Here is a 27641-nt window from a genome sequence, read left to right on the forward strand (position 1 = left end):
CGCAACCATCTCGTGGGGAACTCTAAGCACGCTGTGGAGCCTAGCAAACTCCACGTGTGTCTTGGAGGAGGATATAGGGGCCTGACCAGCTTCTAACCACTCCCCGTCATAGTGGAAAATTTGACGTATCCCCCGTGTTGAGCGTGCGGAGTCATACATCGATGACTCATCTTGGTTCGGTGCAAGAAGAGATCTCACTTCTGTTTGTTTGTGTGCAACTGTAACTCAAGCAAGTTTCCTTCCTGCACTGCGACCATCGGCAGTGTAAGTAAAGCTTTCTTTATACAACCAATACGCTTCCGTGCCTAACTCTACTCCGTCGTGGAAAAAACCCCACCTGACGGTCCGGGCTGCTGGCCATAGCCTTAGACCACCCTCGGCTCCTACACCAGGGAAAGACATACATTTAAAATCCAAGTGTTCTGTCTTATTTCACTCACAGAAACTGTTTTTTATTGAATTTTACCCATGCCATTCCCCCAAAAAAACAAACCAAAACAACACTTCAAATGTATTTTGTTTCAAACACAATTCTTCAGTCCATCCTTATACAGCAAACCACTTAGATTTCAGTTCAGGAAGATGCACAAATACATGCTTGAATACAACACTATTGAGGAAAGCACTGGTGTTTTACTTTGTTTGTGCATGAATACTGTTGAAATTATTGGGTCTCAAGCCCTGTTTTATGTAAGAACCTGCTTCAGTAGTTTGCTTATTTGCAATCTGTGAACTGACTGAACTGGTGTAAGGCCTACAAATTTGGAAATGGAGGTTATCAGAATTCAGTTCTACTTATCAGATTTTATCCAAGATCATTTCTGTAAATTAAATGAACCTGTAGAAGACAAGGAACAGAACTATGATTAGGGAAAGGGCTGCAGTATCAGTTCTCCTACTCCATGAAGAAAATCACCATACAAAGAGACATGGATACAAACAGATGTCTCATTTCACCCAAGACTGATTGTTCTGGAGCTTTACCCAGATCAAAACAGGAGCAGCACTATCATTTACCCATGTCACCCTTAGAAGTTGCATTGCTGCTCCAGTGCCAGTAGGTGGCCAGCAAGAGCACACAGGTTGATCAGCTTGTGTCTAGAAGAACGATCCTCAGTAACTGCACAGGCCTACAATTGGATGTCTGGGGAGAAAGTGTTACTGTATTTCATTTGGCAGAGGGACTTGAAACAGGACAGTGGATGTGGACAGCTGTACAATCCCAGGACAAAAGGCTTTCTTTCTGGACAAACATGATGTCTCTTCATAGCCATAAAGACTACCAGTCTGAATCATCCCAGTCATCCAGCAATCCAGTATCCTGTCTTCCTCTTTGGCCAGTACCAGCTACTTCAGAGGAAAGTACAAGATACTCTACAGATGTGGAATCATCTGCCTCCTATGAAAGTCTCATTCTAACCTTAGATGACTGGAGATAGGCTTAACTCCTCAAACACAAGAAGAGCTGCATCCTTTAGCAAAACTATTCATACTTATAATTTTACTTTTCTCTCCTCCATTCTGCAGGTCTCTCCTAGAGGCATAGATTAATAACAGCGGAAATTCCACAGTTAAAATGGATGTAGAAAGTGCAAGAAAAGCCAACAGTGTGGATGAAGGAAAAGAATTTGCTCCATATTAGGAGAAATGAGATCAAACTATGTCTTCAACTATGCATGAGCTACTCCCATTGGCTTGTCTTTGTGTTCTCATACCCCAGGATCCAGTTTATTCCAGAGATCTATATTGCTGCTTTAGAATTACAAATGTAGGCAGTCATTTGGGCATTTTCTGTCATTGGGTCAAAACTAATATGCGAAAAAATGTGCCTAATGTACATTTTTCCTCTTGATAAAAGAAGTTCCCATTTGCAATGAATCCACCCCTTTTTCCCCTGTGTGCACACAGTGCTTCGCCATATAAGGTGTGGGTAAATATGAAGTGGGTTCAAGTTGGAAGAGAAAGAGACAGTTTAATTTTAATAGGCAAAACACACATATTAGTAGACAAAATGAATGACATTAAAAAAATATGTCCCAAACTAAGACCATGTAAGGTATGTATCAACCAGTACATAAAAAGGTTCCCACTGGAATTATTCCAGACTAAAACAATGAGTCATTGCCTCAGGAATCTTGTCCTCCCATGAAATATATAAATCATTGTCCAGTCTGAAATATCACGCTAATAGCACATATCATTCAAATGTATTTCTCTAAAAAGTGCTAAAGAAAACTCAGCTTTTCACTCTATTAGGTCCTGAAGTCAATCAGAGCTTTACTATTGAACTGAACGTGAACAGGAAAGGGGGCCTTGTCTTTTACAAACTAAGTAAGAGGAAACACTCTGTGTGAGACAGTAGTTAGCTGTGGTAGAAAGAAATAAGATCTTATTTGTTAGTGTCCTCTAGGACTCATTAATCTCATTGTTCCAAATCTTCGCAGAATTCATTAATCACATGGGTGCCAATAAAGATTAGATTTTTGGGGGTGGGGAGGGGTTGTAACATTTTTTGTTTTAATTAAACCCTTTCTGGAAATTAATCTGTTCTCCAATGTTCACCACCTATTTGTGGAGGATGGCAACTTGCAAACTAAGGGCTTCCATACCCTCTCATTAACAGGGAGAGGATTTACGAGCAAGAGTAGTCACAGGATCAACTCTTTCATGTTGTTTTCCCAAATGATAACTTGCACTTTTCAGTTATATTTTCCACCATCAGTAGGTCTAGAAATGACTGTTGTCATTTTACATTTTTTTTTTTAATTTGAACTAGATTCATAGTTGACACAATGGGAATTTTCAGATCAAAGGACTGAACATTTTACTTACAATTTTTTTTATGAAAAAGTCTGAAGCACTCAGTGAAGACAAAGGTTTGCAATGCAAGGCACTCTACATAAACATAATAAGGGATAATCTCTCTTTTGGAGACCTTGCACTGTAAATAGACACATCAGACACAGGATGGGGGAGAAGAAGCACTCTTATCCCCACCTTACAGGAGGGGCTCAGGCAGGAAAAATGCAGGCTATGTCTACACCACATCCCCAATGTGCTCTGGGCTAGCACATGCTATTCACCCACTCCCACATGCTAAACCTAAAAATAAGTCAGTGAAACAACATCCAAGACATTTCCCCAGCATCATTGTCAAGACCTTTGGCTTCAGCATGTTTAGTTTTGGCTATAGTGACACCCCCAGCATGGCTTCACTATTCCATTTCCAGACTTGATGCATGCAAGTGGGATTTTGCTGGTGGAGTGTGTTCAGGACCATCCCTCTCAAGGCTCATTGGGCATACACCATGGATGCACCCTCAGTGGTGCACTGAGGAACATAAGAGAAGGCTGACCACAGAAAAGAACTAACTCCAGTGGCTAAATGGTAAGACCCTCCTTCACCTACTAAATAAAATGGATCTCTCTTTCTTTTACATTTCTAAAGACAGTGAGGCAGATGTTGTGGAATAAAAAAGTATTCTCCAAACACCAAGGAAAGAATTATTAATAATGTATATGACCAATTTAGAGCTGTTGTAACAATAGAAGAGTATAATAATTATTCCTTGACATCCTTTGGGATTAATAATTTTTACAATGAATTATTTTAACAGCAGTTTCTCAGTACTGCACTATAACAGCTGTTCTTCCTTCTGCTGGGAAAAGGAAGTGTCAGTGAGTATCTCCTTGAAGACCCACAGCTGCGTTGATATGCTTCATGTCTCTTAGCATACCAGTTCTGTGTATGAAAAGAAGAGAATAAAAATAAGAAGATAGTTCAGTGCCTGGTTTTTTCAATCAGCACAGGCCTAAGGCAGTAAAATATTTGAATGACGGTACTTGGGGGAAGCCAACAACAGTGCTTCAGACTGTCATCTCTAAGAGATAAATGCCTTTCCAAACCTCCCATGGTACAGGTGTCTCTGAACAACACTTGCCCTCTGAGCCTTGTGGTGACTCAAATTGGGGGCAGGTGGTCCATAGCTTATTTTTCAAGTATTTACCGTAGGGCACATCCATCATGACTGAGGACTGAAAACAGTACTCTCAGTGTCCCAAACCCTGAAAATGAAGATGGACTACCCTGCATATTTCCTCCCTAAAGCGGGCATTGCTAAAGTTTCGTACTTCAAGATTTTTTTCTTTGAAATACTTTCTTTTACAAGCTTCCCAGATTCTTATTTCATTTGTCAGGATACAATCACAAAGGACTTCTTATCTCATTGCACATTAGTCAGAGTCAGAAACAGGTCTCTACAGTTTGTAGGCATCTAAAATATGAGGGAAAGGAATTGAGCAATAAAAATGAGAGGAAACTAGAAAACAATTAGATACAGAACTTCACTCATGCACAATATTGCCTAGTCACTGTTCTGACCTACTCTTACTCAGATATAATATTTTGACATGCATGTCTTTATAATACAGAAGTCACTGAATTAGAAAGGTCCTACCATTTTCAATAAAAAGCAAAAGTATCTAACATTCTCCTTTCAAAATGTTACTGCATAATGCTAAATGTACATCCCTCAATATTGCAATGCAGTGGAGGACTTCATCCTTTTCTTATAAGTAAGCACAAATGAAAGACAGTAAAAGTAAACGTGATGTAAGCATGATATGTATATACTAGAGCACATAAAGAATTATTTCTACCTCGTAAATTCATTTTACTATCCAAAGTTAAGTACTTAATCTGTGGCGTGCCAGTAATATTATACAAACCATAGAAGCTAGAGAAGGAAGAGATTTAGTGATTAGATCATCAAATATACCACTTCTGCCCTCCCCCACCTTGCCAACAGCAGAGCTAGCTCCCTACAGTGTACTCCTGAGTACTTTCCTTAGCTTGGTTTTAAATAACTTAATACATAGGTCTCCTACCACTTTCCTGGGGAGAATATACCACAGTCTACTCTAATAATTCTCACCATTAAGAAGTTTTTCCTGATGTACAGCCTAAATATGTCCTTTTGCTCAATTTCATCCCATTCATTCTTAGTTATACCCTTTTGTATCACAGTAACTACTTCCTCTCCCTCTGTGGGATTTACACCCTTCCATTACTTGTAGACAGCTCTCCTATCCACCACTTAATAGTATTTGCATTATGGTCATTTCTTGGCAATAGTTCCGAGACGCTGTAAAATTTAGTAATACAGGCAAAATGTTTAATTGTTACAGCCTAGGTTGAGAGACTGCAATTTGGCCTTCTGTTTGCAGTGTAAATAGTATCAAAAGCATAACATTTTGTAAAGTAAACTATTTCAGTTTCCACCCTTGGCAAAAAAATATCTTCTTGCATCATATTCATATTCATGTCTCCATGGACTATTTACTGTTATGAAACTACCATAGCAAATCCACTGCATTGAAAGTCAGTCAAGTACTGCCAAAAACATTCAAAATGTAAGTGCTTTTTTTTATTATTTTACCAAGGGATACCTCAATACAGACTGGTTAAATGCACAAAAAAATCTTTATAGACTATTGTGATAAAGTTCATCAAAACTTTCCAGCATTTTTATTGAGCATCTGTACCATAGCTCACTGTGAAATAATGTTGCATGTTAACATCTCATTGTATAGTGATGGCTAAAGTAGATGCAACATGACTTTTTTCTTAATATGTACATTTAAATCATGGTGTATGCATATATAATAAAATGGTGGGAAATACTTTTAGACTGAATATAGGCCAGATTATCAGCTCTACTGGGCGTGTCACTTTGGGATATGATTCAATTACCACTGAAATAAAAGGAAAGATTCTTACTGATGTCATAGAGCTACAGATGAAGGTTTGGATTCTCAGAAATAGCAGTGTAACAAGAACAAATTAATCAGAGACTATGAGGTGCTCAAGCATTGCAGTAATAGATGCCTTTTACCTAACAGATTAGACAAACATACTATTGAAAATCATACTTAACTTAGTTCCAGCTTAAAGAGGCGCTACCAATCCAAAGGTGAGTTGTGATGACTTACACTGATCTCCAGGGGAGAGGCATGTATTTGTGTCTCATTTCACATCATATCTGGATTCTGCACTTTTGACTTGCTTCCATCTTATGTTCTTAAGCTAACTTTTTTTTTTCTTAACAAGGAACATTGGCAAGAGATGAGGTGCATCTGGAATAGAAATGACAGCTGGTGGGTGAGACAAATAATCAAGTTCTTTACTGGCCTCTTCTCTTGCCTTTTGGGAATGAACCATAATGAGACTGCTTCCTAATATCCTCCTGATCTTTGCTCTTTGAATAAATTCCAGAAGCGATCAGGAGCCAAGTCTTCTATGGGCAATCAGAGGAGGTTTTTCATTGCTCATTAGTCGGGCTGATTTGAAAACAGGATTTCTGCCCCGCGGGAAATTCTGACATTCCAAAATGTATTATTGTTCTGAATCAGAACAAAACGTCAAACTTCAAAAAATTCCTGCAGAACAGAAATTCCAAGAAAAATTTGATTTGGAAACCTTAAACCCCAAAACAGAATTTCACTTGGCAATGTTGTAATATATTAAGTATAAATATTAAATATAACATAATATAGCATGTCAAACCAAATAAGAAAGTCAAAATAAAACAAAATTTCCTTACCAGAAAAAGTCCAAACAAATTATTTTCCCATTTAAAAAGTTGTCAAAAAATCATGGACTAAATATAGACTAAAAAATTGGATTTATGACATATTACAACCAGCCTGCCATCTGATAACCCCAGGTAACCATCCTGTAGCTAACCACTTGCATTCCTTCACATATTTTGCTCCCTTTCCCTCCCCTCCCCTCCTATCTCTACCTATTGTCATTCAAACTACCATTTATTTGCATTTTCACAGGCCTGCATGTTATAAATTAGCTCCTTTTCTACCTTGGAGAACACATAACACCAGCAGATACAAATCGTGCTTTTGAAACAGCCATCCAGGTAGCACATGAATAATTGCTGCAGTACAGAAAGAAATCCCCCACTGGTTGCACACCACAAAAGAAAATCCCCCGCTGGTTGCATACCACTGGTTATGACATATCATTCCTCCCTGGAACCTGTATGGAAAATCCTCAAACAATTGCAACCCATACTAGAAAACCCAATTCTTAAAGAGATCTTCCCAGAACCACCCATTGTAGCCTTCAAACAGGCACCGAACCTCGCTAACCTTATCACCAGAAGCAAACTTCCTACAGCCCAAAACACACTGAATGGATCCAGACCATGCCAGGACAAGAAATGTAAAACCTGCCAACATTTCTCCACCGCCCCCACAATTACTACACCCCACAACAGAGCCATCAGCATTCCTGGATTCCTGGAACAGCTGCACCTCCAGAAATGTAATATATCTCATCCAATGCACTAAATGCCCTGACGGAAAATATGTAGAAGAGACCAAACAACAACTGCGCACCAGAATGAAAACGCACCGGAAATCTATTAAAAACAAAAATACCTGATTACCTGTGGGAGCACATCTCTCACAAGAAAGCCACCCTCTCTCCAATCTCTCAGTTCCAATCCTCAAAGGGAATTTACAAAACACCTTTCACAGTCAAGTCCATGAACTTCACTTCATCAACCTACTGGATACAAAAATCCATGGACTAAATATAGACATTGGATTTGTGACACATTATAGCCTGCCTAACATCTGATTCCCCAGGTACCTCTCCACTATTTAACAGCTACATTCATCCCACCCCCACCCCCCACCTGTCTCTCACCCACTGACCCCTCAATTGACATTTTCACTGACTGCTTTTCTTGCATGCATACCAGCCTCTGGCTTCTTTACTATTCATTCCACCCAGGAAGAGCACACCAACTGCAGATGCTTCCTCAGCCTGACAAAAGGTATTTATACCTGAAAGCTTGCGAAGACTATTTTTCCAGCTATTTAGTTGGTCTAATAAAAGATACCAAGTCTACCCAAAGAACCTAGCCTGCCTTGTCAAAATTGACACGTTTACATAAATCATATCAAATTTGATAAAAATAATGGAAAATTGTTCTATCAAAAATATTTTGACCAGTGCTATTCATTACTAAGTCCCTTCAGAGAAGTACTTTATTACATACACTTTGCTTCACTGCTCCAAAGTCTTGCGGATTTCCAATATTTGCATTTAGGCATATGTACATCATGCAAGTTGTGATCTAAATATGCACCAAGCACATCAGAAAATCATGCAAGTACTGCACATAAATCTGTGTGCATGCATATACTAGTAGAGTTAGGATACGTCTACACTACATAGTGAGATACTCTGTAGAGCTATCCTAGTGAGCTTGATTACAAGAAGCAGAACAGCTGTCAGCACAGTGCTCCACCAGGACTAATTTACCCTGCTGAACTAACAAGCCTGTACCATTTTATGTACCCAAACTAGTGTGCTTAGAGCTAGCTTGAGTATCTGTAAAGTGCTGTGTCACATGTCCTTAGGGTCACTGTGCTGTGGTCACATGTCCTTAGGGTCATTGAACAACCTTGCTCTCTCAGCTAGTATAAATCCATGTAGCTCCATTTATAGTAGCGAGGGGTCAGGAGGGACCTGAACAGATCATCTAGCCTGACCCCCTGACACTAGATTTTAGTTTGCATTCTGGTAGTAAAATTAATCAATGTATTGCTACTGTAAGTAAACAGTACTGTGTGGGAGATTTGCTTTATTATATTGATGGGAAATACCTCCCACACCTGTATTAAAACTCCACACCTTGTTCCTTTGTTGTTGTCAATCTAAAGACAATGAGTTCTCCATTGTGAGAAATTTGCATAATCTCCAGTTTGGTCAACCTTTCTGGTGCAACCATAAAAATGTCAAAGACAAGCAAGAAACAACTGAAGCTGTAGAAACCAAATCCCTTTCAAAGACACTGGACTAATCTGATGATGATTCCATCATGCTATGCACACCAGAACAATGAACTTGCCTATACAAGCAGTAACCTTTTGCCTGTTGCTAGGATTTATCTAAAGGGAAGGTAAAATCATCAGTTTTGCATAAGAGTGTTTCACACTGAAGATAAACATCCTCTAAAGGCAAACCATGTGGATCCCCGTGTAAAAGGAGAGAGAGAGAGAGATTTGCATACGCAAAGGACCTGATTGTCTTGTCTCACATGCAGTGTTGGAGGGAGGAGAAAATAAAAGATAGACCCAAACACTTTAGAAGCAGTACACTATAAACATATTGGAGGGATAACGCTAGTACACTCCTGACCTGGTCAGTGCAGCAGGGTCCCTACTGTGCAGGTGCTACATACCAGCAAGCATCAACCACTGAAAAACAAATTTAATGAATAGAAAGTGAGGGCTGGACACAGTGAGTGAGAAGAAACATGCACATTAAAGCTACCGGAGGAGCAAAGTGCTCCTTCAGGCTCTTGCAAGAATGCTGGCAGGCTGAAATGTATGATGGACAAGTTCTCTGAGCATTTTGAGGTCAATGAAATAGCTCCCTCTGAAGTCAAAAGATTTTGGATTGAGTCCTATGGGAAATATAAATATTTTTTCTTGTGCTGGTTTGAGACAAGAACAACAGCTTTGCTGCCAGACTGTCTGCGGGATCTATGATAGTGCATCAACACTTACTGTTGCAACCTGGGTCGGTGTCATGCATATTCTTTCTGCTGGATGAAGGGCAGATATTTTGGGGGGGAGGGGGGTTGGAGGCTCTTTACTCTGTGTCCCATTAATTCCGTCTCCTAAGGTCCTCTCTGGCACTTGAGCTGCTAGGTGACTGCAGTTGCTTTCTCATACTATCCAAAAATGATTTGAATTATTTGCTGCACTATATACATACTTATTTCCCCACCCTCTGCCATGCTTTGCAGCTTCTCTGTATCTCAAATACTTATCCTATAACAATAAAGCGTATGATCCAGGGACTGAGCTGTGGAAACCATGAGCATGTCAAGCCTTACAGCTGTTTACTATTATTATTACTTTCCAGGCATTTCAGCCAATGGTTTTGTTTGCTGTTCAACTCTTTGCTGGGACATTAGATAACAGCAGCCTATGTCCCTGAAATTGCTGTTGCTTGCCCTTTAAGTTCACAGTACACTTTACCCTTTGCCAGGATGTAAAGTATTTCGATTGTGAACTAACAAACTGATTTCACTGCTTTGCTAGTGCTGAAGGGGAGCATATAGGCAGTGGAAACAAGGAGAGATTACCAAAGAGGAGTATACCTCCCCAGCTCGTAATTGTAGGGAGGCAGCTAGAAAGGCCAAAGCTACCATGGAGCTGAGAATGGCATCCCAAGTTAAGGATAACAAAAAATTGTTTTTCAGATATATAGGGAGTAAAAGGAAGGCCCAGGGCAGTATAGGACCACTACTGAACGGGCAAAAGCAATTGGTGACAGACAGGGGGGACAAGGCTGAACTCCTCAATGAGTTCTTTGCCTCAGTGTTCCTTAACAAGGGGCAAGACAAGTCTCACAATGGGATTGTAGAGAGGCAACAGCAAAGTGCCAGACCACCAAGCATTGACCCTGAGATGTTGCAGAGTCACTTGGAAGGACTGGATGCATTTAAGTCGGCAGGCCCGGATGAGCTCCATCCAAGGGTACTGAAGGCACTGGCTGATGTCATTGCACAGCCACTGGCAAGAATATTTGAGCACTCATAGCACGCAGGCCACGCCCCGGAGGACTGGAAAAGTCCCTGTTTTCAAGAAGGGGAGAAAGGAAGATCCAGGCAACTATAGGCCAGTCAGTCTCACCTCCATCCTTGGCAAAGTCTTTGAAAAGATTATTAAGGCTCATATATGTGAGAGCCCAGCAGGAAAAATTATGCTGAAGGGAAACCAGCATGGGTTCATAGCAGGTAGATCATGCCTGACTAATCTACTCTCTTTTTATGACCAGGTTACAAAACACCTGGACGCAGAAGTAGTGGTTGATGTTGTTTACCTAGACTTCAGGAAGGCTTTCGATACGGTATCCCACCCCATACTAGTGAACAAGTTAAGAGGCTGTGACTTGGATGATTACATAGTCCGGTGGATGACAAATTGGCTAGAGGGTCATACCCAGAGAGTGATGGTAGATGGGTTGGTATCGACCTGGAAGGACGTGGGCAGCAGGGTCCTGCAAGGCTCGGTCCTTGGACTGATACTTTTCAATGTCTTCATCAGTGACTTGGACGAGGGAGTGAAGTGTACTCTGTTCAAGTTTGCGGATGATACAAAACTGTGGGGAGAAGTGGACACACCGGCAGGCAGGGAACAACTACAGGCATACCTGGACAGGTTGGACAAATGGGCAGAAAACAATAGAATGCGATTTAACAAGGAGAAATGCAAAGTGTTGCACCTAGGGAGGAGAAATGTCCATCACACCTGCTGCCTAAGAAATTACCTGCTCAGTAGCACGGAAGCAGAAAGGGATCTTGGAGTCCTAGTGGACACCAAGATGAACATGAGTCGTCAGTGTGACAAAGTCATCAGCAAAGCTAACTGCACTTTATCATGAATCAGCAGATGCATGACAAACAGATCCAAGGAGGTGATACTTCCCCTCTATTGGGCGCTGGTCAGACTGCAGTTGGAGTACTGCATGTAATTTTAGGCGCCGCACTTCAAGAGGGATGTGGATAACCTGGAGAGGGTCCAGAGAAGGGCCACTCATATGGTTAAGGGCTTGCAGGCCAAGCCCTACAAGGAGAGACTGGGACACCTGGACCTCTTCAGCCTCCGCAAGAGAAGGTTGAGAGGCAACCTTGTGGCTGCCTATAAATTCATCATGGGGGCGCAGAAGGGAATTGGTGAGGCTCTACTCACCAAGGCACCCCTGGGGGGGTCACAAGAAATAATGGACATGAGCTAGCAGAGAGCAGATTTAGACTGGACATTAGGAGGAGCTTCTTCACAGGGAGGTGGTGCTCTCCCCTACCCTGGGGGTCTTCAAGAGAAGGCTAGATGGGCATCTGGCTGGGGTCATCTGAACCCAGCACTCTTTCCTGCCTATGCAGGGGGTCAGACTCGATGATCTATTGAGGTCCCTTCTAAACCTAACATCTATGAATCTATGAATCTATGAAATGTTAGTTTTCCTGCCAATGGGACACTGCAGGCTTTACAAATTAATCACAAACATGTCCTGATTATCAAATGACAACACTTCAGCACTGAGGCCTATTGGCATGAAGCATGCTTTTACAGCATAGGTTGTTTCTATCCTTCATGACCAGAGGTGCTTTTTACCATGGGATGGGCAGGTAGATTTGGTTCCATTGCTACTTGATTCCACATCTTAGCATAATTTTTGTCCAGGCATGATTTCCTGTAGACTGTAAACTGAAGCTACAGCTTAGACCTTCATGTTGTCAAGACAGAAGAAAGGCCCACCTCAGGCTAACAGGCAAAACTTTAGCCTTACAGTATGTGCATATAACTTCCATGGAAGTCAGTGGACTCTGACCCAAACCACTGTCCTGCAGCCCAAAGAGGCAGAGTTTAGTTCATAGATTCATAGATGATAGGTTTGGAAGGGACCTCAAACGATCGAGTCTGACCCCTTGCTAGTGGCAGGAAAAAGTGCTGGGATCAAGTGGCCCCAGCCAGGTGCTTGTCCAGTCTCCTCTTGAAGACCCCCAAGTTAGGGGATAGCACCACCACCCTTGGAAGCCCATTCCAGATTCTGGTGACCCTTACCATGAAGAAGTTCTTTCTGATGTCCAACCTGAATTTATTCTCCATCAGCTTGTAGCTGTTTTTTCTGGTTATTCCAAGGGGTGCTCTGGTAAACAGAGCATCTCCTATTCCCTGCTGCCCCCCCCCCCCCGATAAATTTGTATACTGCCACAAGATTCCCCCCTTAGCCTTCTCTTGCAGAGGCTGAAAAGGTCCGGGTCCCTCAGCCTTTCCTTATAAGGCCTTCCTTGCAGGCCTCTAACCATATGAGTGGTCTTCTTCTGGACCTTCTCAAGGTTTTCCACATCCTTTTTGAATTGCGGCACCCAGAATTGGACACAGTACTCTAGCTGTGGCCTGACCAGTGCCACAAAGAGGGGGAGCATCACCTCCTTGGACCTGTTCATGATGCACCTACTAATGCATGACAAAGTGCGATTAGCTCTTCTTGCTTCATCACATTGACAACACATGTTCATCTTGGAGTTGACAGTGACTCTGAGATCTCTTTCTGCCACTGTGCTGCTGAGAAGGTCATCTCCCAGCCTATGGGTATGCTGATGATTCCCTCTCCCTAGGTGCAGCACCTTGCACTTGTCCTTGTTGAACTGCATCCTATTGTTCTCTACCCACTTCTCTAACCTGTCCAGGTCCACCTGGATTTGGTTTCTTCCCATCAGTGTGTTTGCTTTGCCCCATAGTTTGGTGTCATCTGTGAATTTGGACAGAGTGCTTTCCAGGTCCTCATCCAGGTGCTGATGAAGATGTTGAACAGCACTGGCCCAAGGACTGAGCCTTGGGGGACTCCACTGCCCACATCTTTCGAGCTCAATACTGACCCATCCACCACCACTCTCTGGGTGTGACCCCTAAGCCAATTTGCCACCCACATGGCTGTGTAGTCGTCTGTGGCACACCTGTTCAATTTGTTTATAAAAATTGGATGGGATATTGTGTCGAAGGCCTTCTTAAAGTCCAAGTAAATTACATCTACCATGACTCCTGCATCTAAGCTCTTAGTGACCTGGTCATAGAAAGAAACAAGGTTAGTCAGGCAGGATCAACCTGCTATGAACCTGTGCTGATTGCCCTTCAGCATATTAGCCGCAGGACGCCTACAAATGTGATCCTTGATAATTTTTTCAAGAATATCTCAAGGATAGAGGTGAGACTAACCGGCCTATAGTTACCCAGATCCTCCTTCCTCCCCTTCTTGAAAATAGGGACCACATTGGCCCTTTTCCAGTCCTCTGGGACTATCTGAGCACCATGAGTGCTCAAACAAACATGCCAGTGGCTCTGCTAAGACATTGGCCAACTCTTTCAGCACCCTTGGATGAAGCTCATCCAGTCCCACTGATTTAAACACATCCAGTGTGTCTCTTAACTAGGTCAGCACTGACAGCTGGTGGGCTGGTGTTTCTCCTGCTTCTGTCAGTAATGCATTTGGGAGATTTGTCAAGTTTGATCCAAGTTAAAGAATACAGAGGCAAAGAATTCATTGAAGAGCTCTGCTTTGTCCCCGCTATCCGTCACCAACTGTCCTTGTCTATCCTGTAGGGGTCCTATGCTGCCCTGAGCCTTCTTTTTACTCCCTAATGTACCTGAAGGACTTTTTGTTGGGCTTAATTTTTGTTGCTAGCCTGAGTTCTAATACTGCTTTGGCCTTCCTAATTGATTCCCTGCAAGTGCGAGCCAGGGAGGTATACTCCTCCTTGGTAGCTATCCCCTGCTTCCACAGTTTTTTGCCTATAGGCTTTCCTGAATTTCCCTGTTTAGCCAGGAGGGTTTCTTGGCCCCTTTACCTCCTTTTCTATGCAGTGGGATTGCCTCCTTCTGCACCCAAAGGATCACTTCCTTGTGGAATTACCACCCTTCCTGTACCCCCATTTTGTCAATGCTCTTGAGCTTTAATGCCCCACTAACTAATATCCTAAGCACAATGAAGTCAGCCTTTCTGAAGTCTAACACTTCAGCCCTGCTCGTTATTTTTCCCCACCTTTTGTCAGATAGTGATTTCAATCAATTGATGGTCACTATCCCCTAAGTTGCTTTGTACCTGCAGATCCCCCACCAGGTTGTCCCCCGTAGCCAGTACCAAGTCCAGCAAGGCATTCCCCCTAGTGGTATCATATACTTCTTGTGTTAGATGGAGGTCCTGTATGCAGATTAAGAACCTACATGAGTGATTAATTCTTGACTAATCCTACCAGCAGATGTCAAGGTAGTTTAGGTCACCCATGACAACCGTATCTCTTGACCAGATGGCCTCTGAGAGCTACCTGAAGAATTCCAGGTCAAGCTCTTTCTCCTGGTGTGGCAGTCTATAGTAGATCCCCCTCTACCAAGTCCCTTTCCCCTCTACCTCCTTGTATCCTAATCCACAATACCTCAGTTTGGTCTTACTTTGATCCTATCTTGATTATAGAAGATATATATTGCTCCTTAACAGAGTTCTTTCTTCCTAGTTCTTTCTTTCTGGAAATGCCTCAAGAACAGGAAGCCCTCAGTGAGCAAAAAATTGGCATAACTACCATATTTCATAGTGTATAGGCTGATATGGTGTATAAGTCAACCCCATTTTTCTCATCCAAAAAGTTAGGATTTTCGTAGATCTGGTCTATAAGTCGACCTAACCTTTTGGATAAAAAATATGTGGTCAACTTATATTGGCCCCTGCATGCCCTCAATTCAGGCAGAGCACCCCGGGGGGGGGGGGGGCAGATATGTGTGAAACCAGCACTGCCAGAGGAGCCAGGGCTGGGCTCAGCAATCAGCTGGCATGGTCCAGCAGAGTTTCAGGAACCTGCTCCCAATTCTTCTGAGCCACTGTCAGTGGAAGACAAGAACAGATGAAACTTTAGCTCAGTAACAGTAATGTGCCATTGGTAGGATTTGTATCAGGATCCTGCAATATTTCTATAGGTTCAAGCAAGGATCCACATTTGTTTGACTCTCCTAACGCCTCATAAAGGAAGAGCAGAATGTTGACCTATAAAACAGCCTAAAAGAGTTAGGAAGGAAACACATGTTTCATTTTAAATATTGTTTTTATGGAAGAAACACCGTTTTATTTTGTTTTTACTGTGGGAAAATTCCTGTTGTAATCATAACTTTTATTTTTATGGATCCCTCATGCTTAACAAATTGACAGCCTATTTATTTAGGGATCTCTTCACCACGGAAATGGAACCACCAGTGGTGTAAAATGCAATATCTGCCATATTGCACTCCTTAAAAACTAAACAAAAGAAGCAAAGGTCTACTTATAAACCAAAAGAAAAAGTGGCTGTATTTTCTTAGGTGTGTAGGCACACCTATGGTTGAAGATAATTGTGTAAATGGATTTTCACAAGCTTGTAAGCAGGGTAGGCCAGATCCATATTGATCCCAGAAATGCCCAGTTGGGTGGAATTTAGTTGCCTAAATTCTAAAGAACAGTCCAGATTTGTTCTGCTCCAGCAGTCGGTTCAAGGCCCCACTTTGAACCGCAAAGTTCTTTAAGGTGCCTACAGGTTGGGAATCTGAGAATTCTCAGTAGTGATCCAGTTTGATCACCAGATACCTAATTTGCCTAAGGTCTATTGTGATCCAGATTGTTGCAGAAGAGGTGTTTAAACTCCACATAAGTCCCCAGAGGGCTCCACATCTAACTAATGGGGACAACACTGAGCTCAGATGAAAAGCCTGTCTGCTGTTGCCGCTGGTGCGTAGGCACCTAACCCTATTTGGATTGTCCTCATGGCACCAAATGTCTACTTTTTTAGGTGTTTCAATCCCTATGACAAGGCACCTCTGGGACCAAACTGGATCTGACCCTTAATTCCTGCTAATACGAGGGGCACTTTTGAAAAATGTATAGGGGCCTATATGCATCTTTAGGGCACTAATGGTTAACTTAGTTGTAGAGAGGCAGTAACCATCAGCAACATTTGGAAAGCCTAACAATGCCAGCATTCCTATTTTTTGAAAAGGTGCTTGGGAGACTTTATTTCCCTCAAAAAATCAGCTCTTTTCTCCACAGCTCAGCAAAAATACAGAACCTCCATCATCAAGATATACCCAATATTATTGTATTGCTGCTTTGCTTTCCCTGCAGGAAGAGTGGCACCTGTTAAAATGCTACCATTCCCTGCCATACCTGAGAGACATGGTGCCACAACAGAGGTGCTCATCCTGACTTCTATTGGTATTATTAGTAAAAGGCTTCTGGCAGGGTAATGTCTGCAAGGGTAATCACATATTTGGAATTTGTTCCCTTATGTAGCCCAAATATGATGAGCCATTTTGCAAGACGGATTTTTTTTCCTCTTGCATTTGGAAGTAGGTTGGGGCAGGGGGGTTGAGTAAAGGGATTTGAGTCTGCAAGTTGCAGAGGCATAACTATCAATTTTGGAGCCCAGGGAAAATCTTTGATGGTGGTGGCAGAGGGTCAGGGGAGGGTGCTCTTTGGTTGCATCTGGAGCATCCCCGAGCCTCCCAGCCATAGAAGCCAAGTTAGAGAATCCCCATGGTGCCTGGCTGTAGGAGCTGTGGGGGCAAGACACAGCAGGAGCAGTGCTGTACCACCCACCTATAGTAGAGTCTTACCATCCCCACTGCTTCTGCCATGTTCCCACACCCATCTCCTGTGACTGGATGGCACAGGGCAGCTCCAGCTGGGCTTCTATAGCCTGGCAGTGAAGGGCTCTTCTTGTGTCCTGGCACCCAGCTCTAGAAACATAATTTTTCTTTAATGAAAGCTGAGAGTCTTACATGATCACATGACTCCAGGAACTGGAGTCTTAAGAGCAACTTTCAATATTGTGAGAGTCAATAAAACTATGAACATTTGGAATGTCATTGTACTGCTGCACTTGGGTATTATTTGTGATATATTTCCAAGATATATCACAGGGCCAAAAATGCACAGCTAAATCCCTTTCTTAAGTGTGTCTACAAATGGAAATAAAATATAAGACAGAAAATATAATGATAGAATAATTGGAACAACTTCTCTAACTTATACTTTTGCAATCCTCTGGCATAAGAGAATCACAGAGCATAGAGTGAGCACTGAGGCTGCCTATACATGTGCTGATTTACGTTCTAATTAGAATGCATCAGATTAATCAAGTCTGCTCTGCATTCTAATTAAAATGCTCTAGCTTGGCCTCATCATCACATGTATATGCCCCCACAGGTTTAAAAATGGCCGCTGGGGTACTTTATCTAAACCTTGTTAAATGAAGTTTAGATAAGGCATCCTGTGGCCATTTTTAAACCCACAGGGGCTTAATACACATGTCAGTGAAGCGTTTTAAGAGTGGCTCTCCGAGAACCACTCTAATTAAAATGCATCCCCCTCCACCACCATGTATAGGCAGCCTCTAATTACAAAATGAATTGTCTGCAGGATCTCTCACAGGTTGGATGCAGTCTGACACGATGTGACACGTCAAGTACAAGTGATAGTCAGACCCTGAATCCCTAACCTATCCAGGCTTGTGCATTGTTTTGAAACAGCTCTGAAATATTTATTATAAGATGAAAAGTATGAAAAACAGAGTCAAATGCTTTGATTTCCAAATGAAACACAGAGCATACCCCACCCTTCATTTCTATATTGGAAAGCAAATCTCAGCCCAAGTCCAGCATGTAATTTTCCATCTCCTAGACAAGTGAATGTAAGAGCAACCTCAAGGGGTACCACTGAGAGGGGTGGGAGATTTCCAGGGACAAATCTCCTGATGTATATTATTGGATCCTGCTGAGAAGAGAAAGGATCCAGCCAACTCAAACTGAAACTGAAGTTTTCCAACAGCCAACTTTAAGTTCACGAGGGCCTAGCTCACTACTATCATGTGTTCCATTACTGGAGAAGACAACCAAAGTTGGAAAATAAATGAACTATCTTGGTTTTCCAAAGTTTTCTGTGTGGGAGAGGGACCTGTTTTGGAGAAAAGGCTGCAGACAGCTGGCTGTCTGGCAAAAGAGTGTCTGAGCTAGAGGAAAAAGTAATAAAAAATTCTGAGATGGATAGATCTGGTGGGGTTTTCTGGCTGTGTTAATGCTAATTCACATACAATAAAACCCCAGCAGCGATTGCAGTCTTGTATCTGTACTTTTGTTAAATAAGAGAACCAAATTGTTTATAAACTTGCTCCATCAATGCAGTAGTCAGCTGCCTCAATAAGAAAAGTCATTCTATGTAGCTTTTTAAAGGTCCAGAATCAGTATTATACAAGCAATTCTAAAAAAATAAAGACATTCACAGAGTTTTAAAAAATGTAAGTTCAGAGGTGTTTAGTTTTGTTGTTCTAGTTCAAGGACATCTCTACCCCCAAATAATGGAATGATTCTTATTTATGAATCATAAACAGTGTCTGAATAACCATCACACACGGTTCAATATCAACTGAACTGATTTATACTGCGTTAAATCTAACTATACTAGTACTAGTGTTTTCATAGCAAGTGAAGAAGGGGAAGGAAAATGAGAACAGAAAAGGCCCCAAAGAAAACAAAATAAGATATTGGAAACACGAGGCACAAGCAAAATATGTGACAAGATATTTGTTTTTATGGACACTCATTGAGGAAAACTTGTTTTACTTTATGTAGTCATAGCTGTGCCATTCATGAACAATATGTTCATCATTGACATGTGACAATATAATTTGTTGCCAAACATTCATATTCCTGATTTAGATTTGTTATGGCCTAAGCTCATGGCATGTGCCTATGGTGTATGCAAAACATAAAATGGCAAGCCTTGAACAGACAAACAGACATGCCTACTTGCTCAAAGAAAGAGAACTTAATAGGTAATCTTCATTGCCTATAAAAGTGTGACTGTTGAATGAGTGTCAGGGTTCAGTCCACTTCCAGTGTTCTTAAGGCCTTCACAACAAACTTTATTATACAGCAAAAGCTGTGTTGTCTTAACCGGCACTTTATTAGCCAGAAAACTCTATTAACTGGCATCCAAGGGACACGGCAAAAGTGAAACCGGAAGTACCACTTCCGGGTTTCACCGCCGCGAGCAGAATTTTTCTTTGATACTTCTTTGGCCCATGGCCCAGGGCAAAGCAGCCTACATGGGGAAAAGCAGCCTGCTCAGGGCCCTGCTCCCTATCCCCTGGCACACTGATGCTGGGGAGTGCACCAGACGGTGCACATTTCATTAACCAGAATATTTGATTAACTGGCACCCCCTATTCCTGGGGGATGCCAGATAACAGAGCTTTTACTGTAACTCCATTCAGGACAAGATTACTAGTACTAAGGTCACCTTTTCTAGATGCTTTCACATCTGTGAACAGATTGTGGTACCTTCTCACTTTCTCTCTGGTGGTGCAGCGCACATTGCTGTCCAGAGGGAGAGCAATGGTGATTATGAAGGAGAACTGACATCCTTATCTACAACTACAATATGTGGTAAAAAGTATGGCACAGTCCATTCAATCCATTTTAGTTTGTTCATCTTCTGGCACTACTGGCAGCCAGTATTTGTACTGATGGGTGATGGCACTGTTTAGCTCTTTATCACCTTTACATCAGTAATAACTGATGAACCACCTTGGCCATGGCAATATGCTGCTTGGTATACCCTCAACTAGCAGAGATCTATCACTAACCCATGATATGCTGTGTCTATTACTTTATTGTTGAGGCTGCATAGCCTGAAAATGTCTCACATGTTTTCTTTCACAATACATGGCCTGTTGTTATTATAGTGGTTCTTCCAAGAATATTGTGAGGCATGAGTGAGGCAGTTTGAGAAGCTTGCGCTGCTAGTACCTTTTCTACCTGTTCTGTGGACAAAGAAAAGAACTCACTAGTGTGCTCTCAATACATTTAATGAACACTGGGCACATCTACCCAAGATGCTTAAATGTGCAGTAGCATAGTTTACTGGACAGTAAGCATGTGCATCTACACATGCTTATGCTTACTACACGGTAAACCACACTAATCATAAGTAAAGTAGTAAATTTACTTTCAATTAGTAATGGCACGGTAAGGATCTCCTAGTGCTGGCCTGCTGGGAGATAAGTGTCTTCAAGTACTGGCCCAGTGACTGGGGAGCTGGCACTGGGAGATAAGGATCTCCCAGAGCTGGCCCTGCAGTGCAGAGCTGGCACTGGGAGCTCCCTTGTGGCAGAGGCTGAGGTGGCCCAGGGGCTGGCAAGGAGCATTGGGCCAGGAGCCAGCTATTTCCTACAGATCTTTCCAAGTCCTCAGCCCCTGATCAAGGAGTCAAGGCCAGAAGCTCCCTGCTGCTGGGGTGGGGGGACATTGTCCCCACATGGCTGCCCCTGGGGGCAGGGTGCCATGTCCCAGCCCCAGCCAGGGGACAGGCTGCCAGGAGACAGTGCTCCCTGCTAGCCCCTGCTCTAGTACTCAGGGGAAGCCTAGAACTCCCCCTGGTGGTGGCAGGGGCCCAATGCAAGGCCCGAGGAAATGGGACCAGTTTGCTGCCGTTAGCAGCAAATATGGTTCCCCTTCCCTGCATGGGTAGACACCTGTCTGGGAGCACTTAGTCATGAGTACATGCATAGATGTGCCCACTAAGGACTAAGATTCTTTTCAAAAGAAGTTTATGTGATTGCATTGTGAATGTCCTCTTGAGTAATCATAATTATCCAGATTGCAGATAGTGATAAATCAAAGAAACAATGCAGTTATACATACGTTGACCTAAACAAAGCTCCGGTAGCAGCTAGTTGAGATACATTTCAAGAGTCTTAACAGGTAATTATTTTAGTCAAGACAAAAGGGGTGGATCAGTGACAAATCAGTTTGTCACCTTGCTAGCTTTTGAAAATGTTGCTCAAAAGTCATGTTACACCCCTGTGAACAATTTTATTTTACTTTGGGTTCGTGATGTAAAATAGCTTTTGTCTAAATAGAAATCAGGTTGAAATCTTGGTTTTATTGAACTCAATGTGCATTTTTCCAATTCATTTTTGCCAGTGGGGCCCGATTTCACCGCATGCCCTTAATATTTAGTTATCAGTGGAAAGAAAGCACCTGGATTCATGTGCTGTGCTGGCAATGGAACTGGGTCTTGAAGCAAGCCCTATATTACATTTAGACATTACCAAAGCAACGTAACAAGCCTTGATGTAAATGAAAAGCTTAAAAGCCAAAGAATTTTGTGGCCCGATTTCTCATTTTTCCTCACTCTTTACATTATAAATGTAATATCTATTAACTTCATGAGTACTTTACATTACCAAACTAGCCATAGCGAAAATAAGGTTCTATGTTCACATTTCTTATGCTAATATATCGCCTTTCTGATTAAAGAAGAGAGGCCCTTTCATAAAACTGGCAACTATGGCAATGCTGTGGGAATGTTTCCAGTTTTATTTTATTAAAGCCCTTCTGTGAACATTTTCTTAGTTGGGGGGGGGTAGGAAGAGGGGAAATCCTTGACTATGCACATATTTCTTTTTCTCTATGAAATCTAGCATATGTGTAGAAAGATGAGTGTCTGAAAACATAACACAAGCAGGTAAATTGTTTCAAATGTGTCTCCCTCTTTTTTTCTCTAGTTCATTGCATAGTTAATAAAAAATGTAATGTTAATGCCTATTAGAAGGCAACAGATCTGTGTAACATTACAGCCTTGTAACACACATCTGAAGGGCTGGAGTTGTAGCATAAAAGAGAAGCACATGCAAACTTCACTGGCAAAGCATGCATTTTAAATAAAGCTTCAGTACTCAAAAACAGACAGTCTCCGTTCTCATTCTGAGTAATGTCTGTCTTCTATTCAGCAGAACAGCCCACGATGAAAGTAACAGACAAAGACATGCCAGATGAAAAACATCACACTACAAAATCCTTGTATGCTAGAGAAAATCCTGTAATTGCTTACTGGGGATATTTGCCTCTGAAAATATGTGGTGGGGGAAGAGGGGACATTTCTTGAAAAAAACAAAAAGAAAAAGTAAGAAAGAAAGGAAAATACTTTATATCTGGATCGTTCCCTTTCAAAGTTTTATTCTGATCAAAATCTGATTTCTGTGGTTTTGGCTGTGGAGCTAGAATGGGGCTTCCCTAAATAGTCTCCTGTAGAGCTTAATCCAGGCTCACACAACAAAATTTGCTTGGCACTAGTCCTGCTACACTCAGACTAGGGGCCTTGCCAGAACCCCCTGACTAGGAGTAAAACTTGTCCACATGTCGTGGATGGAACGTGGCCCACAGTGATGATGTCAGACTGACTCAAGCCTTCTGTGCTCAGACAGACTGGGGATGCTGATTTATACAGCTAATCAAGTGGCACACTAAAAGATATGCAAACATGTCAGTTAAAGGGGTGGTTAATCGTTCGTGAGTACTCTAAAGGAACAGACAGATAGCAGCTACCCATTTTAACTCATGGCACTTCACAGGAAGCACCATCAGTTACAATGAGTCCCCGGACCCAGCAGATGTTCACTGTTGGGTCCCAGGGGTTGGGGAATCCAGATGCTGTTTAGAGTGGCTATAAGTATGAAGCCACTATCCCCTAGCAATGGCCCCTCCCAGCCCCAGTGTTGTTTTCAGAATGGAAGGGAAGAAAGGGAGTGGAGAGAGTTCATTCTGGTGGTTCCCCAGTCAGCACTATGGAGTGGGGTGGATGGAGTGGAGGCCCCCCTGAGATGGGGGCCTCCAATCCACCCATCCCACTCTCCAGTGCCAGCTGAGAAAACCCCAAACCAAACTCCCTCCACTCCCTTTCTCCCTTCCCATTTTGAAAACAGTGCTGGGGCTGGGAAGCAGCACAGAGAAAAGTTACTGAGGATGCTCCGTTTTGGAGCATCTTCATCTTATTTGGGGTTTAGAATGAAAGTAGTAGACAAAAAGATGGGATATTGTGGCTTTCTTTAGCCTCTTGCTGGGCAGAAGATCCTCATGCAAGGCACTTTGCTGGTATTTGTGCTGGGGCAAATGCACACCCCTGCATGTGGGAATGCACTCAAAGTGTGCAAAGTACTTGGTAGCCTCACAGGGCCCTAGACCTGCTACTTTCCTGCCAACTAGGACACTCTCAGGTACCATTAGATGGTGTTTTACCAAGAGCCACAGCTCCAGGTGAGATCCTTATAACTAAAGGTGATGTTTGTGATGCCAAATGTAATTTTTTTTAAATGGGGTTGTTTAATGGAAGCATAAGACTTTTTATGACCTTGACGTGGCTATTCATTAGAAATCAACAAAGTAAACCAGCAGGCTCTTTATGAGTATAAATAGCAAGGAGACAATATTGAACCTATACATCTAATCTTGTCACAGAGGACTTCACTTCAGCAAAGAATACAAGGACATTAATTATTACTCTGATGTTTTGTCTTATGGCTGCACCTTCAAGCACTCTCTGAGATCAGAGCCCCATTGTGCTGACCACAGGACAGACACACAGAGGCAGTCCCTGCCCAGAATTCCTGTCTAATGTAAATCTATAAGGCAGAAAAAGAAGGACACAAAGTGAATTGCCCAAAGCCATAGAAGAAACAGTTAAAGAGTCAGAAACAGACTCTACACCCAGGACTGATGTCCTATTCTGTTCACCATATCATCTGTCCACACACAGTTGCTTGTCCTAAACTTAGCCACCTGTAGCTAATGGGTATATGCAATTGCTCATCCCTGCCAGCTGTAGAATGGATTTACTCTTAAGAATGAAAAGTTACTGTGAAATGGAAGTTGGATAAGGTAAAGTAATGGGTAGAAAGAAAGATTATATAATGGGATCTTGTGGGACACCTCCATGGTGCAAGATCAGAGACTGGTGGTGGATGGGTCGGTTTCTACCTGGAGAGATGTGGGCAGTAGTGTCCAAGGACAGAACCCCAAGGTTCTGTCCTTGGACCAGTATTGTTCAATATCTTCATTGGTGATTTGGATGAGTGTGTAGAAAGCACTCTGTCCAAATTCACAGACGACACCAAACTATGGGGTATAGTAAACAGAGTAGAGGGTAGGGAGTAAATTCAGGTGGATTTAGATAGACTGCAGAAGTGGGCAGATTAGAATAGGATGCACCTTAAAAAAGATAAGTGCAAAGTGCTGCACCTGGGGAGAAAGAATCACCAATACACCTATAGACTGGGAAGCACCATTCTAAGTAGCACAGCAGCAGAAAGGGATCTCGGAGTCATAGTCAACACAAAAATGAACATGAGTCGCCAAAGTGACAAGGTAATAAGTAAAGCTAACCACACTCTTTCCTGCAATAGTAGGTGCACCATGAGCAGGTCTAGGGAGGTGATACTTCCCTTTTATGTGGCATTGGTGAGGCTGCAGCTGGAGTACTGCATCCAGTTTTGGGCACCGCACTCCAAGGAGGATGTAGATATCCTGGAAAGGGTTCAGAGGGGGGATACACGTATGGTTGAGGGCCTGCAGGTAAGATCCTATGAAGACAGATTGAGGGACCTGAATCTGTTCAGCATCAGCAAGAGAAGGCTGAGAGGTGACCTTGTGGCTGTCTACAAATTCTTGGGGGGGGGGGGGGGGGGGGTCAACAGGGAATAGGGGATACTCTGTTTACTAGGGCGCCCCTAGGGGTTACTAGAAACAATGGTCATAAACTGAAGGAGAGTAGACTTAGATTGGACATCAGGAAGACTTTTTTTATGGTGAGGGTTGCCAAAATATGGAGCAGGCTCCCAAGGGAGGTGGTGCTTTCCCCTACGTTGGAAGTGTTCAAAAGGAGATTAGACAAGCAGCTGGCTGGGGTTACTTGATCCCAGCACTTTTTCATGCCCAGACCAGGGGGTCAGACTCAAGTGATTTAATAGGTCCCTTCCAACCCTAGAAATCTGTGAAATCTATTAAATCAATACCACCTCTTTTACATTCCTGGCTGAGTTTTTATTGATATTATTATGGTGGAATTTAAGAATCCATCATAGATCAGTGGCCCATTGTGCAAGGTGCCATTGCTGTACAAACACCTGGCACAGATGTAGACCTTGCCTGGTATGAAAAAGAAGTATGGCATTTAACCATTCCAATATGTGATGATTAACTGCATTTAACTATAAATCCAGAATGCACAGGTAGATAAAATATTTGTTCCAGATTAGCACCATGGTCCTCAAGATTCTTCTGGAGGGGTGAGAAGAGGCACACACATATGGGAAATCCTTTATGTTGTTTTTAATACAGAGAGCTGAGATGCAGAACAAAAAAATGGCTGCCTATATATAGCTTGTGCTTTAGCTGTGTGAAAAAGAAATAAACCTGCATGTAGCAATCAAAGGACAGAAGATAAATATCTCTGTCCTAAGTCTTCAGTTTAAAAAGAAATAAATAACACAAATCCTTTGAAGATAAAAAATTGCTGTACATGAAGTGCTAAGTACAGTCTGAAAGAGTAACTTCTTTGGGGTAGTAACTGTCTCTTACTTTATGTTGGTTCAACAGGAGCCCTTAGACATAATAATAATATTAATACTGCTAATGATTATGATGATGTTGAAACTTTTTGGAACTGCGACAGCATTAAAAAAAAAAAAGCAATACACTCCTTGCTTCAAGTTTCAATACAAACCTGATGCCAAGGCCAAGTTTTCATGAGATTTACAAATGCATTATTGGATGTTAGCCAAGATTTTAAGCACACCAAGAATTAGTTCTGAGCAAATACAAAATACGTACTGCTTTATGGTTACAGGTAGAAACCAGGCAACATTTATCTCATTTTATTTTATTTCAATTCAAACTGAAAGTAAATGAAAGAGGGTGAAGCCATACACAAGCTATAACTGAGGGGAACTTAGCGCAATCCTTGACTAAGCAGAAATGTTTCTTTTCAGATAAATATGACTGCCTGCCCCTTCCAATATACTTCATCCATAGTCCTCTGAAAACAAAAGGAAGACATCCATTGACTGTTGTGGGCTTTGGATCAGGCTCAATATGAAGCAAGATCTGGAGGTACAACCTCCAACTATTTAATATCACCTTTCTGGACACATGACCATATTAAAAAACATTTTATCACTGGCAGTCAGTCACATTGTAAGTGCAAACAGATGTTTTAACGTGTTTCTGACATTTGGCTTCAGGCAGAGTAAATTGAACATATTCAATTTTCATACAGTTTAGTTTCTGTGAAGTTAAAGTAAACCCAGTGACTTCTCCCACAGAGTTTTTATTCAGTGTCACCACTCTGATGTTTACTTTGTTACACATGATAAAAGGCGAGTTTACATGATGCCACCAGACCTGAGCAGACTGAAAAATGAAGAGGAAAGGGGGTGTGCAGGGAGAAGAGTCACTTTTAATTCTCCCTCTTTGCAAGCTGAGGTTTTTTAGGGTTGCGCCCACCCATATGACTGTGTTATAACTGGAGCCCAACTGTCAAAAACACAGTCAATATGTTGTGCTGTCTTGGGCTGCTTCCACTTTGCATGATAACAGTGTTATGCTAAGTCATTTTAAAATGCACTTTGATATACTATACACATGAGCTAATGCACATATGTATTTATACACTGCAAGCTTTGGAATGAAAAGGACAAGAGGCAGTGTGGGAAAAAAATAGGCTAAAGGTGGGGGGAAAGGACTCTACAATTCCCATAACTCAATAGAGCATATTGTTAGGTTAACACACAGCCCAGTGCCTCTCAGGACCCAATCACTGGTTGACAGAATTAGACTCTGATTCATGCTTTGTAACTCACTCTTATGCCAGCCAGGGATGAGAACATACCCTGGGAACATTTTAGCTGGTCCCTTTCTTATCAGTTCCAAACCAGCTGCCAGACTTTAAGGTTGTTTGATACAGAATTTAATTCTCAAGATTATAGCTTAATTTCTAATTTTTTCTTATCCATGTGCTGTGATTTAAGGCTGCATTTACTGCAGCTCAGCACAGGATAGCTTTTCCATCCACACCCCTCCTTCCTGTCTGCAGACTTCCTTCCTATAGATTTACCCAGACATCTTCGTGCTAAATTAACTCCCTGTGTATTTTTTTGGACACAGTATTAATAAGCAGGAGACCTGAGTCT

At 42.1% G+C, this 27641-nt stretch overlaps 1 long non-coding RNA gene across 1 annotated transcript in view; it reads right to left on the minus strand.

Annotated features, from left to right (window-relative positions):
• Positions 1-3479: 3479 nt before the first annotated feature.
• The window catches only part of LOC109286496 (uncharacterized), a 99116-nt gene continuing 74954 nt past the window's right edge, over positions 3480-27641 (minus strand). Inside the window, exons 2-3 of the long non-coding RNA XR_002094564.2 lie at positions 5992-6135; positions 3480-3742 (exon numbers count right to left, since the gene is read on the minus strand). This is a non-coding gene — a long non-coding RNA (uncharacterized LOC109286496). The remainder of the gene's footprint in view (positions 3743-5991; positions 6136-27641) is intronic.

Source organism: Alligator mississippiensis, chromosome 1 (assembly GCF_030867095.1).
Source record: "Alligator mississippiensis isolate rAllMis1 chromosome 1, rAllMis1, whole genome shotgun sequence".
Classification (NCBI taxonomy): Eukaryota; Metazoa; Chordata; order Crocodylia; family Alligatoridae; genus Alligator; species Alligator mississippiensis.